A 13,735-nucleotide genomic window follows, 5' to 3' on the forward strand; every position below is an offset into this window, starting at 1 on the left:
CGTCTCTAGGTCTTCAACTTAATTGCATCTGCAAAGTCCCTTTGCCACACGAAGTGACATATTTACAGGTTCTGGACATCTTTGGGGGACATTATCGAGCCACCACACTCACACGCACAGAAAGGACTTCCAGGCCTACAGCCGAGCTTTCCAGAGCAGGCCCTCCATCAGGGGCCCCTGCTCACCTGCCCAGCACATCTGCTTTTCCACTTCTACTCCACATGCCAAAGAGGCTCCAATAAAACTAATTCTAGCAAACATTAATTCTGCATTTACTATGTGCCAGGCACTTTCTTAAGCCCTTCATAGACCCTAACTCACTTAATCCTCACGGTGAGCACAGGAGGGGAGTGCCATTTTTATTCCTGTTTTACCGCTGAGGAAACTGAGACACGAGAAGTATAAGGAGCTGTCCCAGGTTGCCCAGCTGTTTGGAAGAGCAGGGATTAACTCTGGGAAGTGAAGGAAGCTATGGCACATCCTCCACTGCCTCTCCAGAGCCCACCTCCAGATTTGCTGAGCCCCGCCCTTGGGACCAGACAGTTTCCTCTGTGCTTGTGAAGGGGATCAGAACATGCCACCCCACTTTTTTTTTCATTGTAAGTGACAAAAAACAACCTAAAGAATTAATCAGAAAAGAACAAGTACTAGCTCAACTGACTGAAAAGTCCAGTGGTAGATTTGGAAAGAGATCTTCAGGTTCTGCTGGATCCAGATGCTCTCAAGGTGTCACCAGGAACCTGTCCCTGCTCTCTACCTCTGAGCTGCCTGCTTCTCTTTATTGGCTTCATTCTCAGATGGGCTCTATCCAGGGGAGAGCAGATGGGCATCCACAGCTCCAGGCTGATGGTCTTATCATCTTAGCAACTCCAGCAGAAAAAAACTGCCAGGGGTTAGGGATGCTTCACTCTCCTTTGCCAAGACTGGTTGACTTGCCCACATACAGAGTGAAGGGAAAGGGTTGGTCCATCTGAACCTTAGAGACAGATGGTGGCAAAGGAATAATGGTCCTCCAAAGGAAAACTGGGATGATGTTACCATAGCAAGAGGAAACTGTCTCTGGGCATCCAAAAATGACAGGTGGTTTTTCATATGCTCTCCTTGGAGCTGGTCATTCTGGAGGCCTGCTTTCCTCCTTCTGGACTGGCCTCTGATAGATCTCTTTTGCCAGCGGGCTTTGCTCTATCTCCCTGCTCAGAGGTGATGTTTCTCTTCTTCATTCTCTTTTGAATTCTGTGTACTTATAGCAGGGGAGTCACATGGGCTGAATTTGGTGCAGCCTTGGCAAAATGTGTCCTGCAACTCATAAGTGTTCCGGGCCAACTCACCAGGAAGCTACACTCAGATTTGGAGCCAAACCTTAATAGGAACACAGAGTTAACCTGAACATAGATCTGTGTTAGATCCTGGGGTGCAGTGTCCAGATGCCCTTCGCAAGGCCTATGCACCCATCTCCTAGCTCCTGGGAATATTGTTCATGGGGGTGATGGTCGTAGCTATGTCCTTCACTGAGCATTGCCCACATCTGTGCTATAGGGATCTGTTTCAGCCGAGATTACACGCCCTCCTAAGGTTCAGCCCAAGGTCAATGAAATGAGGTCAGCCACCTAAATGCAGAGCTCCCCACTAGACCAGCCGAGGCCTCAGTTGCACCCACACTGCATCCTGAGTGTTCCCGCCTCATCCACTTCCTGACAGGCGTCCCTCCCGAGAGCTCTTCCTAAGAAGCCTTCTGCACACAAATCACATCTCAAAGTCTGTTTCCAGAGAACCCAATCTAAGACATCTGGTTTTCTCTCCTTATGGTCAACGGACTTGCTGTCGCCAAAGAAATGAGGATCCCTTTTTAAAGACTTTAATATTGGGGAACAGGTTCTTTGTGGTCCTGGTCCAATCTCAGACTTGGATAGGCCCTTGGTGTTTGGGGTTTGGGGGCATCTTCCTGGGTCAATTTCACCTGTATGAAAATACCAATGCAGGTGTACAGCTAAAGTGACTGATTTTCTTTTTTCTTTTTTAAAATAAATAAATAAATAAATAAATAAATAAATAATTCTAAAAATAAAATTATTTATTTTATTTTTATTTATTTTTGGCTGCATTGGGTCTTTGTTGTTGTGTGTGGGCTTTCTCTAGTTGCGGCGAGCAAGGGCTACTCTTCATTGCGGTACACGGGCTTCTCATTGCGGTGGCTTCTCTTGTTGTGGAGCACGGGTTCTAGGCATGCGGGTTTCAGTAGTTGTGGCATGTGGGCTTCAGTAGTTGTGGCTCGTGGGGTCTAGAGCGCAGGCTCAGTAGTTGTGGCTCACGGGTTTAGTTGCTCTGCAGCATGTGGGATCTTTCCAGACCAGGGCTTGAACCCACGTCCCCTGCGTTGGCAGGCAGATTCTTAACCAATGCACCACCAGGGAAGCCCTAATTTTATTTATTTTTGGCTGTGTTGGGTCTTCATTGCAGTGCGTGAGCTTCTTGCGGTGGCTTCTCTTGTTGCAGAACATGGGATCTAGGCGCACAGGCTTCAGTAGTTGTGGCGCAGGGGCTCAGTAGTTGTGGCTCAAGGGCTTAGTTGCTCCGCAGCATGTGGGATCTTCCCGGACCAGGGCTTGAACCCGTGTCCCCTGCAGTGGCAGGCGGATTCTTAACCACTGCACCACCAGGGAAGTCCCTAAAGTGACTGATTTTCTATTAGCTTGGCCAATATTTGGCTGAATTTTCAGGTGATTCATGAAGAATAGGTACTCAGGGTTGGAATTAGGTGATCAGGTTAAGAAATAGGGCGAGAAGAGAAAAGCAGATTTGTTGTGCCAGCTGAGAGCTCTTGTGTAGTGACAGAGATTCTCTTCTTGACCAAACTCTCTGCTCAGGCTCCTCTGAGGTCTTTATCAGTGAGGCCTTGACTTTTGGACTTCTGGGTTCATCTCTGCATTGTCCAGTTTTAGCAAGAATCCCGCTTAGTCAGTTTAGCCAGAATCCTCCATGCTCCATATCTGAGCAGGCTTCACGCCCAAGTTCCTCAACCTCCAGCATCCCCCAGGGGATGTCTGATCACCCTGGCCTTCCTTCAGAGAGAACCCTGTTAGGTCAGTTTACCGGAATCCCCGCTACTGCTGATACTTCTGCTTAGTAATTTTCCATCCACTGACCTCTCTCCCCCTCCCACCCCGCGACCCCAGCTCCTCAGCTATAAATTCCCACTTTTCCTTGCTGTGTTCAGAGCTGAGTCCAGTCTCTCTCCTCCACTGCAAAACCCCGTTGCGGTGGTCCCTAGGCCTATCACGACCGTTCCCCTTGAATCAATCCCTCCTCACCATTTTTAACAAGTGTCATGAATATTTTTTTTCTTTGACACTGTTGGAGGTCTGCTCATCATTCAAGACCTAATTTGAGGTTATTTCTTCTAAGAAGCCTTTCCTGCCTGTTAATGTCACTTCTTGTCTGGGCTTTCATTGTGTGTTTTACATGTTTTAGTAGAACCCCCTAGACATGGACGCAAATCATTATAAATACTCTCTAATGTTTCTTCTAGTAAAGTGTTTTTCAAGCTTTAAAAAAAAAATTTACAGAATACAGGATTCATTATAGGAATCAGACCCTACACGTTGTAGAAGGAACAGGGGGAGTGAAGGTCCAGAAAGGGAAATTGAAGGATCAGAGAAACATCAACCGTCAGCCCTCCTGAAACGCTGGCACCGTTTATGGGTCAGAATTCACAGGGCAATCGGGGAGGCAGGCATGTCTCAATGCTAGAATTTTTTAACTTTTTCACCACAATCCATACTAAGAAATACCTTTTATATCAAGATCCGGTAGAAGGACAGGCACATACACATATACGAGTGACTGAGGACAAAACTTCCACAGGAAACACTAATCCCTACTGTGTGCAACTATGATATAATAAGAAATACATTCGGTCTTTTCCCCTGGTTCCAGAAACAGAGCTCCTAAAATTTCCTGAGTGATAGGAGTGTCTTTTGTTATTTATAAGGAGCCCCTTTCAACCATACCTGAGTTTATATCGATGAGGTGACTCTTGGCAGGACCCTGCATAGCTTCAGGATGGGGGCTGGTCACCAGAGGACCCAACCATTTGATGAAGGTTAGAACTTTCAGCCCCACCCTCTGGCCTCCAGAGAGGGGAGAGGGGGCAGGGGGGTTATGAACTGAGTCAATCATCGATGGCCAATGGTTTAATCAAATGTGCCTACATAATGGGATAAAAACCCTCAGAACTACTAGTTTTGAGGAACTTCGTGGTTGGTGAACATACCCAGGTACTGGGATGGTGGTGCACACCAACGCCATGGGGATGGAGGCTCCTGCATGGGACCCTCCAGACCTCTTCATCTGACTATTCATTTCTATCCTTCATAATAAACTGCAATGGTAAGCTTCACACTTTTCCAGGTTCTGTGAATCATTCGAACAATTTATCGAACCCTAGGGGTGTCATGGGAGCTCCCAAATTTGTAGTTGGTCATTTAAAGTGCAGGTGCCTGAAGACTCCATTTGTGGTTGGCATCAGAGGTGGCGGCAGTCCGTGAGCTGAACCCTTAACCTGTGGGGTTTGCACTAATTCCAGGTACTTAGTGTCAGAATTGAATTGAATTGTTGGGCACCAGTTGGTAGACAGAGTCAGATAATTGGTTGCTGGTGCTGTAAAAAGGACAAACAGCAACATAAAGTAATAGTTTCTATTCTATTCATTGTTGTTCTATTCACTTTTTTTCTATTCTATTCATTTTTTGTTCTATTATATTTATTTTTAAGGGCTATTTGTAACCAACTAAATCGATTTTATACCTCTCTACCTGATCACAACCCATAGGTTAAAAAACAGTCTGTAATACGATGGAAGCTTCTTCAGAGCAGGAACATTGAGATCCCTTGGCATCCCTTATGCCTCATGCAGTATCCAGTACAGAGATGGCACTGCTGTAAGTTCATGGAGTACGTGCGTGAGAGAATGAATGAATGAATGAATGAACGAAGTTGTCTGATTTGGGGTATGGTCCTCGCTGGCTCAGGTTTCAGTTGAATGAATCTACCCAGGGACATTCAGACTTAATTAGTATAAATTTGTTCCTCAGAATAGGCAAGGCTCACCTATTGGAATGTTAACTTATTAGTTCATCGTGGGAACCATTTGGGGTGAGGTACCTGGGATCAGTCAGTGGGGGTAGTTTGCTTGCCAAGTACAGAATGAATCAAAGGGCACTGGTTGTTTCTAGGAGTTATTTCCTTCAAGGTGGGATACCTAGATGAATTGACCGTCTCAATTTTGAGATGTTTCTCCATCTGCCAGGGGCACGGTTAGGGCGGCCCCTCGCATCAGTTCTGAGAGTTTCACAATAACAGCTGTCCTGTGTTCCTTACAGTTTATTGTTCTTGAACAACTGTGAAGACCTCCTAGGTCTCCATCCTAGGTGGAGGTTTAGGGCACACCCCAGGCTCATCTGCAACGCATTGCCAAAAGCCGGTTTACTCCCCTGCAGGTGGCAAATTGCTTCAATTTCATGTTGCTTCGTATTAGCTTCAGTTTGGAAAGGTGACATTTCCTGACCTCGTTCTAAAATCCTGGGGTTGAACCCTGTCTGAAGCCTGTTGACCCTTCTGCACTGCATATACACAATAAAGAGTGGCTAAGTGATTCAACTGATATTATCAAAGTTTTGATTTGTGGTTGACCCAGTCTGACCTTCAATGTCCTGGTCCCAAAGGCTGTTGGGATGATCAACGGAGTCGTCTATATCCACGGTTCGTGAAGACCGCCTTCCCCACTAGGTCTGAAACTCCAGCCAATTCCAGCTTCACACGATACTCAGTACAGATTTCCTGAAACAGGTGACGAATGCATGAAACACACCCCTATTGGTTTTCCATGTGGAGCCTGCAAAAAAGACTTCCCTCCCTCTTGCAGAGACTCTTTCACCCATCTGGTTTAAATTTGCGTGAAGTGTTGCCTGCCTAGAAAAGGGTTAATGACAACTGAGAGGGAGAGTTCTGTTTACTTGGCTGGGCTTTGCAGGAGTCCAGTTTCTCCCAGAAGTTGAGTCTAATCAAAACCAACCCAGGGGGCTGAGGAGGACTTCCTGTTCACCCCTACAGGACTCTATAAGAGCAGGACGAATGTGGCACCGAGATCTGGAAATTTCGGCAATGGTGGCGGCAGCAATAACCGTGCTGCTGGGAAGATCGTCTGCAGAGAGCGTGGCCTGAGTAGCAACAACTAGCACTTTAATAACATAATGAAAATCACATTTCTCTAATTGTATAATACACAGGCCCAGGACTGTGTCATCACTTGTCTAAATATGATACAAATTGGACGCAGAAGCTTGGGCCCTTTGGCAAATGCTGACCCAGGGGTTATTTTCATAGAGACTTTATATCTGACGGGACTTCAGTCTTAGGAAGCTGGACTTCTTTTTCCGACGGCCAATTCCAAAAATGAACACCTTCGAGTTGTCCTTTCTGGTCCTCCTGAAGGTTTCCAAGAATGTGACATCCTCCCAAACAAAGAGGAACACTTGGATGTGTTGCTGGCTGGGATACTTTCAGTAATTACTTCCTTAAGGGTTGACATTAGAAAGGAATTCACATGAGGCCGAAAGGAACCATTTTTCAGAAGGGCTGCTCTCCGGGGACGTTTCAGCTGGAAAGATGGCCAAGCTTGAATTAAACAGACTTGTATAAATCTCACTGTTATGGTATTAAGAAAATGAGCCGGACTGTTTGATCTCTTTATGTTTTATGTGAATGCCGTTAGGATAATACAATATCTTCTTTGGCTGAAAGAGCCATTATTATCCTGTAAGAGGGATAATTAAATGGGGGTAGTGTATTAAGATGCAATTTAGGATAGAGTGGCACCATGTGTGACTGAAAATGTTTGCCGCCTTCTTTTTAAGAAGGCTATTTTACATCCCACATTTGCTAATCCTCCTGGAGCCCAAAGGGCGTTGTCAATACTTTACCATTTGAAATTGCGTTGAAATTTTCCAGATTTTACCTAGTTTAACCTTCCAAGCAGCCCTGTTAGGTTAAGTAAGACGGTTATTGTTTCTTTCCATTTGTCGAGCGGTTAGCAGCACACTCGGTGCCCACTAGTGATGGGGCAAAGTTGACATTCATGTCGTCAACTTCTGATTCCAAGGCCAGTGAAGTTTCCACCCCACTATGTCAGATGTCATGTTGCATAATTCCCTTCTGCTCTCAGTATAACCGAGAAATGCCCCGAAGTGGCATCCATAACCGTGAAGTTTAACATGATCACGGGCAGCTACTGCACAAATAAAATCCATTTGCATTAAACCATCACTGAGATGAGAGACACACGTTAACTTTTGCCCCTGGTATCCCAGGGGATGATGTAGAATAGCACTGCATCTCTGATCTGGTTTCAATATTTTCCTGTGATCCGCTACAACTGTGTCATTCATTCAACTGTGTCATTCATTCAACTGTGTCATTCGGTTCGCAGACCAGCAGCCTCAGCATCACCTGAGAGCTTACGCAAAAAGCAGCAGCTCAGGCCTCATCCCAGACCCACTGAATCAGAATCTGTGTTTTCACAAGAGCCCCAAGTGATCCAGCGCATGTCAGGGTTTGCAGGTGCTGCGTCCGGAGCTCATGCCTTTGCTCAGCCCTGCCCATTTTACGTTGTGGGCTCTGCAGGACGTGAGGAGGAGAGACCAGACAGAATATATCCACCTAACTGCTCATTTTCATAAGGGTTGAAGGAGAAGTTAGACTGGAGATGGATGACAGCTGTGGAAGGAAGAAGCTGGGAAAGAGTTCGGAAACAGAGGAACTTGCCAGTAGCTGCCTTCAGACATCTGGTTTGAGGTCTCAAGGAAACAGACAGTGATACTGATATTTTGAAATGACAGGCACTCCAAGAGCCTCTTGCTCATGGGCACTTCGGGAAACAGTGTTTGAGAAACCCCGGTTTGCTCCTGAAGCGGGGCACGGTCAGGCTGACCATTCCTGCGGTGACCTGACGGCTGTGGGCTGGAGCAAAGCCCAGACTCCTCATTTCTTCCAGTCACGTCCGAGCTCCTCCCCTCTCGGCTCTGCGGTCCCAGAGGCAGGTGTGAGCCTCAGGGCTCCCCAGGTCCAGCATCAGGAAGCCCCCAAGGCTGTGCTGACTTGGCTCTATCTGGTTAGCTCAGAACGTATGCAACCCAAGCCCCTATTCCTTCTCATGTGGGTCTGAACACCCCGCCCCGCTTCCCAGCCTACATCTCTGCTTTTTGCAGGAGCTGCCAGATGTCAAATTGCTCCTTTTTCTGTGGCTTCAGGATCCAGGCGAATGTCCACGAAGGGGCGGATTGTAACCACTGAGACACAGCGTGAACGCAGGGCCCTGGGTTCGGTTGTGAGCAAGTACGCTGAGCGATTTGCAATGACTCTCCTGGGAGCTGGCTGTCAAATTTTTGGTGTGTTCAGGAAATGTCTGCCACATTTTACATCAACATATTCAAACTGCAAATACGTGAAGTGTTGAATGGTAACAATGAATGAGTGAAATGAATGGATCACAGTGCCAACGGTGAACAGTCTTGGGTAATAGAAGCAACCTGTTTCTTAATTAAAAAAAAAAATAATTTCCTTGCTGTGGTGCCACTGTTCGTAGTGCTTGGCGGCAGGGATGATAAATCCCACCCTGATGTCATGTGAAGCCACACAACTTGGAAGGCTTTATATGCAGATTATGGTGGAAAGAACTGGGGGCCTTCTGGCTTTCTGCCATCACTCATATTTCAAGGTCCAGACGGTGGAAGTCAATCAAAATATACTTAAATAGGCCTGTAATTGCTCCCGGACTCAGTATCCCGGGGTTTGTTACTCAAGGGCTCAAAGCATCTATGTTACTATCACTATGACTTCCAGATGCGTTTGATCCTTCTCAAATTGACTTCCTCGCCGAGGCCTCCACCCCAGCTGGGATCAGCATCTCTTATTCTTTCTGCTACGTCTTGCCCAGCTAGCAAAGTCCAGCGCGGACCAGCAGCGAGGGCCCTCTTTCCTTCGCCTGACGGCTCACTTGCATTCATTCTCCCTGTGAATCCTCCCAGCCCAGGAGTTCAGCTCAAGATCACACAGCTCTGGCGGGCGGGCGGATCAGGCTGTGTGCTCCCAGGGCCGGCTTTGGTCGCCACACCAGTGGTTCTCAAAGTGGTGCCCCCGGAGCTGCGGCAGCATCACCTGGGATCTTGTTAGAAATAGAAGTGCTCAGGCCCCACCCCAGACCTTCTGAAACAGACACTTGCGGGGCGAGCCCAGCATACAAATCAAAACCAACACACAGGAGGGCCCTGTGTTTTAACACCCCCCCTCTGAGGACTCAGATGCAGGCTCAATTTAGAGAATCGCTCTTCTCTACCAAGCTCAGTGTCCTGCAGTGTGTGTTATTCCAGCCACCAGACTGTAAACTCCCCGAAGGCAGGACTTCTGCCTTCTTCGTCTCTGAGCGAGGCACTGTACAAAATCTAATAGTAATGAAACGGAGCAGGACGCTATGGTCCTTCCCCCTACAGCCTTGCCTGCCTTTTGTCTGTGGAAAAACGTTAGCCAAAGAATAAATTGAATCAGAGAAGTGAGAAAATGCAGAAGCAAAGGAAAACAGTCCAACAAGACTAAATAATAATAGTTTAGTCCATAAGCAAAGTCAAGGACCTTTAATTCCTCCTCAAGGGCTATAGATAATATTCTGAGCCATGTCCTGGGAGCTGCCTTATAGACACTGAAACCGCCCCCAGGTGGAAGAAGTTAACTACATGACGACCAGGCTGTAGCCATGACATGAGCTGCCACGATTCCGAGAACTGGCCTCAAGGAAATGGGAACAAACTGACCCTGGAACTGAAGATTAACTGTTCCTAAAACAATCAAGATGACGCTGGTCAGACCACCGCAGGACTGATTTCAAGACGATGGTCAGAGCTGCCTGTGCTGTTTCTGCACGCAGCCCCCTCCCTCTGCCTATGAAAGTTCTTGCTCTACCGGTTGTCAGGTGGTGGGGGGGAGTCGGCCTTTGGACAGGAGTCCACCCTCCCTTCCCCCCCAAACCCCCATTGCCAGCCTCCAAGATAAAGCAAACTTTCCACCAACCTTGCCTCTTCATTGGTTTTAGAGCGGCGAGCAGCCCGACCCCACTTTCAGTAATAGTAACAGCAAACCTTACTGAGCTCTTACTGTATGCCAGAGGGGCATCTCTCTCATTCAACCCTTGGAGGCAGGTACTATTCTTACCTGCCTTTTACAGATGAGGACACAGGAGCAGGGAGAGGAAGCCGCTTGCTCAGAATCCAAGGTTACCACCTGGGGAAGCCGGGATGTGAACCCTGGGGTTGACCAAGCTCTTCCTCCCCAGGTCCCCCTGCTCGGCGGTTGCTTAGTGAATCAACTCTAACCACCTGGACCCTGCCATGCACCATGTGGAGGAAAAGGCTAAAATGTAAAAGAGTCGACACACCGAGCAGCTTAGCGGGATAGGGACGGCAGAAAGGAAGGCGTGCTTTTCACAGGGAAGCAAAGATGAATGATTAAGCCCCTCATTTCATCCCTCACAGATCAGGTTATCTTGACCTCTGACGCAGGGATGGTGCCGAATCTACTCAGTACTGTTGGTTCTAAAGATACCTGAATGTCTTGAACTCCTGCCTCAGAAGGTGCAGGCTTCTGGAGAGTCAGGGGAAGGGGGTGGTGGGGTGAAGGGAGAGAACGATATATGGGTGAATGCTCCGGTGCAAGCAGACCTCAGAGAGATTTTGGGGTCAGTTCCAGACCACTGCAAAAAATCGAATATCACAATAAAGCAAGTGACACGAATGTTTTGGTTTCCCAGCGCATATAAAAGTTATGTTTACTGTAGTCTATTAGATGTGCAATAATAGCATTATGTCTATAAAAAACAATGTACATGCCCTAATTTAAAAATGCTTTATTGCTAAAAAATGCTAACCCTCATTGACAGCGCAGGGTTGCCACAAACGTTCAATTTATGAAAAAACGAAGTATCTGTGAAGGGCAATAAAACAAGGTCTGCCTGTAGAGATGCTTGAATTCAAAACACCTGGTTCAGGTCATGACTGTGCTGCTTAGAATCTGTGTAACACATAGGCCATGAGCCACTTTCCCTCTCTGGGCCTCAGTTCCTTCATCTGTAAAATGGGGATAATGAAAATAGCTGTTTGACTTGTGTGTGGTGTGGACGAGCTGGTGGCTGTGAGAGGTGCGTGTTCTTTGCTGTGACCAGGACATGGTGCAATGCAGGGAGGGTGTTGAGGAGATGCCCACCCAGGCTTGATTTCCAATGTGAGATTCTTCCCGACATGTGCTCCCTTCCCCAGAACATATGCGTGTGATTTCTCAGCACTCAATCAACACAGCACCCAGGCCTGATCCTCTGAGCCTGGAAACCAGTTCACGGCCCTTTTGAAACAGGAAATTTCTAAAGAGAAAGGGCCGGACCGACCGAGGAGGAGCAGAGGGTCCCCTAAGGATGCGATGCTGTTTTGCATCCCAACCCTCAAAACAATGGCCTTTCTCAGCCTGGATTTACAGAATCCCATTTAGATATCGGGGTTTCCCCACTGAACAGCCTCTTTCCTCTCCCTCTCACCCATCCCTCTTCAGGCACCAAAGCCCTTTCTAAAATGTCTTCACCTTTCACGGGACACCAGCTCACAAATCCCCCATTCCAAATAAATGAGAAGGAAACCCCTTTCCGCCAGGTTTCGGTTGTGCCCCGAGCCACCCGAAGCCAGGATAAAATTTCGAGTCGGGGTGCACGTGTGTGTAATTGCTTCCTGAGAGGAAGACCGCGAGAGCCTGTTGAGGTGTTAATGATGAAAGCCACAGGATCTGTTACTGTAGCGATGTCCCATCTGGATCGACTACATTAAATCGCTTTTTATGTGGATGTGGCCCTTAACAGAATCCCTTCCCCTATGGTAGGGAGCTTCCCACAAGGGGAAAACAAAGCAAATAAAGCACACCCCACTCACTTCGCTCTACGGAGTAACACTGCCCTCGTTGACCCGCAGATCTTGTGATCAAATCTAGGCAGGGGTTTCCTTGTAGGGAAAGAACTTGGAGACTGTTGGTGGATGCATTGCTCTAAGCATCACAATTGGGCGCCTGATGAGGAATCACAGTATCTGGTGTTTAGTCTGAAATCCGAGGTTCAGAGGAGACTGAGGAACTTGAACAAAATTCTGGAAGATCTATGACGAGTAGGTTTTTCACCTGTAAAACAGGCTTGATAATACCTGCCCTTTCACCTCATTTTAACCTTACAAAAACTAAGGTGATGTCTTAGGTCCATAGAACGATAGCATGAAAAGGAACCATAGTTTGAGGTTGGGTCCTACTTCCTTCTTTTATTAACAGGGAGACAGAAGCTCAAAGAAGCAAAGCATTCTGTCCAAGGACACATATTGCTCAGGGGTTGAATGATCCAGAAACCCGGTCTTCCAATTTTGAGGGGGATTGGTTGTTGGCTCTCATTTTGGCTAAAATAGAACTTTGCTCATTCCCAATCCCTCCCTTTGCAAGTGACTTTAGTCTCATTTACCCAGGCAGCAAAGTGACTTGGCAGACTGTGGCTGGGGCCATGGGATTCTCCACTGACTACATTCGTCGCACCTGTTCTAGTTGCCCACGTGCCTAGCTAACAAGTCATCCTACTGCCTACAGCCATGGCCTCGGGGACCCTAGCCAGCCAGGGAAAGCATCCTTGGCCCCTTCTGCCAGGAAACCAGTGCCTGGAATGCAATACAAGTAAACGCTGAACTAGCTAAATCAAAGTAAAGTTCTAAATTTCCCCAACCATGACGTTTTATTTAATCTTTCCTGTATGAAGATAGGACAATTCGCTCCATAAAAATGGAAATAGAGCTTTCCTGTTTGGGTGTCTGTGATACCACCAGAGAAATGACAGTTTTGATGACGTAGCTCCCCCCCCAACAAAAAAAAAGTAATATTTCTGGTCCAGATTTGGAATTTGTTTCAGCCAACTGACTGCCCAAATAAATACAAGAGTTTCCTTTATCTCATTAAAAGGCAAAAAGAGATTTCTAGAATGTTTGCTGGGCGGAGCAAATGGGAGGTGTTAATGTTTTCTAAATGCTCTCAAGAAAGACCCAGTGTTCGTGGCCGTTCACCTATATTTGGAGGAGGGATCTGGTTGTGGAGCCTTGCAGTGAACATGATTCGATATGTTTCATTAAGACGGCACCTCCGGGATTTCCCTGGTGGCACAGTGGTTAAGAATCCACCTGCCAATGCAGGGGACACAGGTTCGAGCCCTGGTCTGGGAAGATTCCACATGCCGCGGAGCAACTAAGCCCATGTGCCACAACTACTGAGCCTGTGCTCCAGAGCCCACAAACCACAACTACTGAAGCTCATGTGCTACGACTACTGAAGCCCGTGTGCCTAGAGCCCATGCTCCGCAACGAGAAGCCACCGCAATGAGAAGCCCGTGCACCACAACGAAGAGTAGCCCCCGCTCACCACAACTAGAGAAAGCCCGCGTGCAGCAACGAAGACCCAACGCAGCCAAAAATAAAATTAATTAAAAAAAAAAAAAAAAAGACTGCACCTCCGTCTTTGAATTAACTTCTCGTTCCTGTCTTTGGTGCAATTTAATTATTTTTTAATCATCACGGGGAGGCACTTGAAGGAGAAGCAGCTGGAATCGTCCAACCTTAGTTTCATTATACAG

Source organism: Balaenoptera borealis (genome assembly GCF_965194805.1).
Source record: "Balaenoptera borealis genome assembly, chromosome: 20".
Taxonomy (NCBI): domain Eukaryota; kingdom Metazoa; phylum Chordata; class Mammalia; order Artiodactyla; family Balaenopteridae; genus Balaenoptera; species Balaenoptera borealis.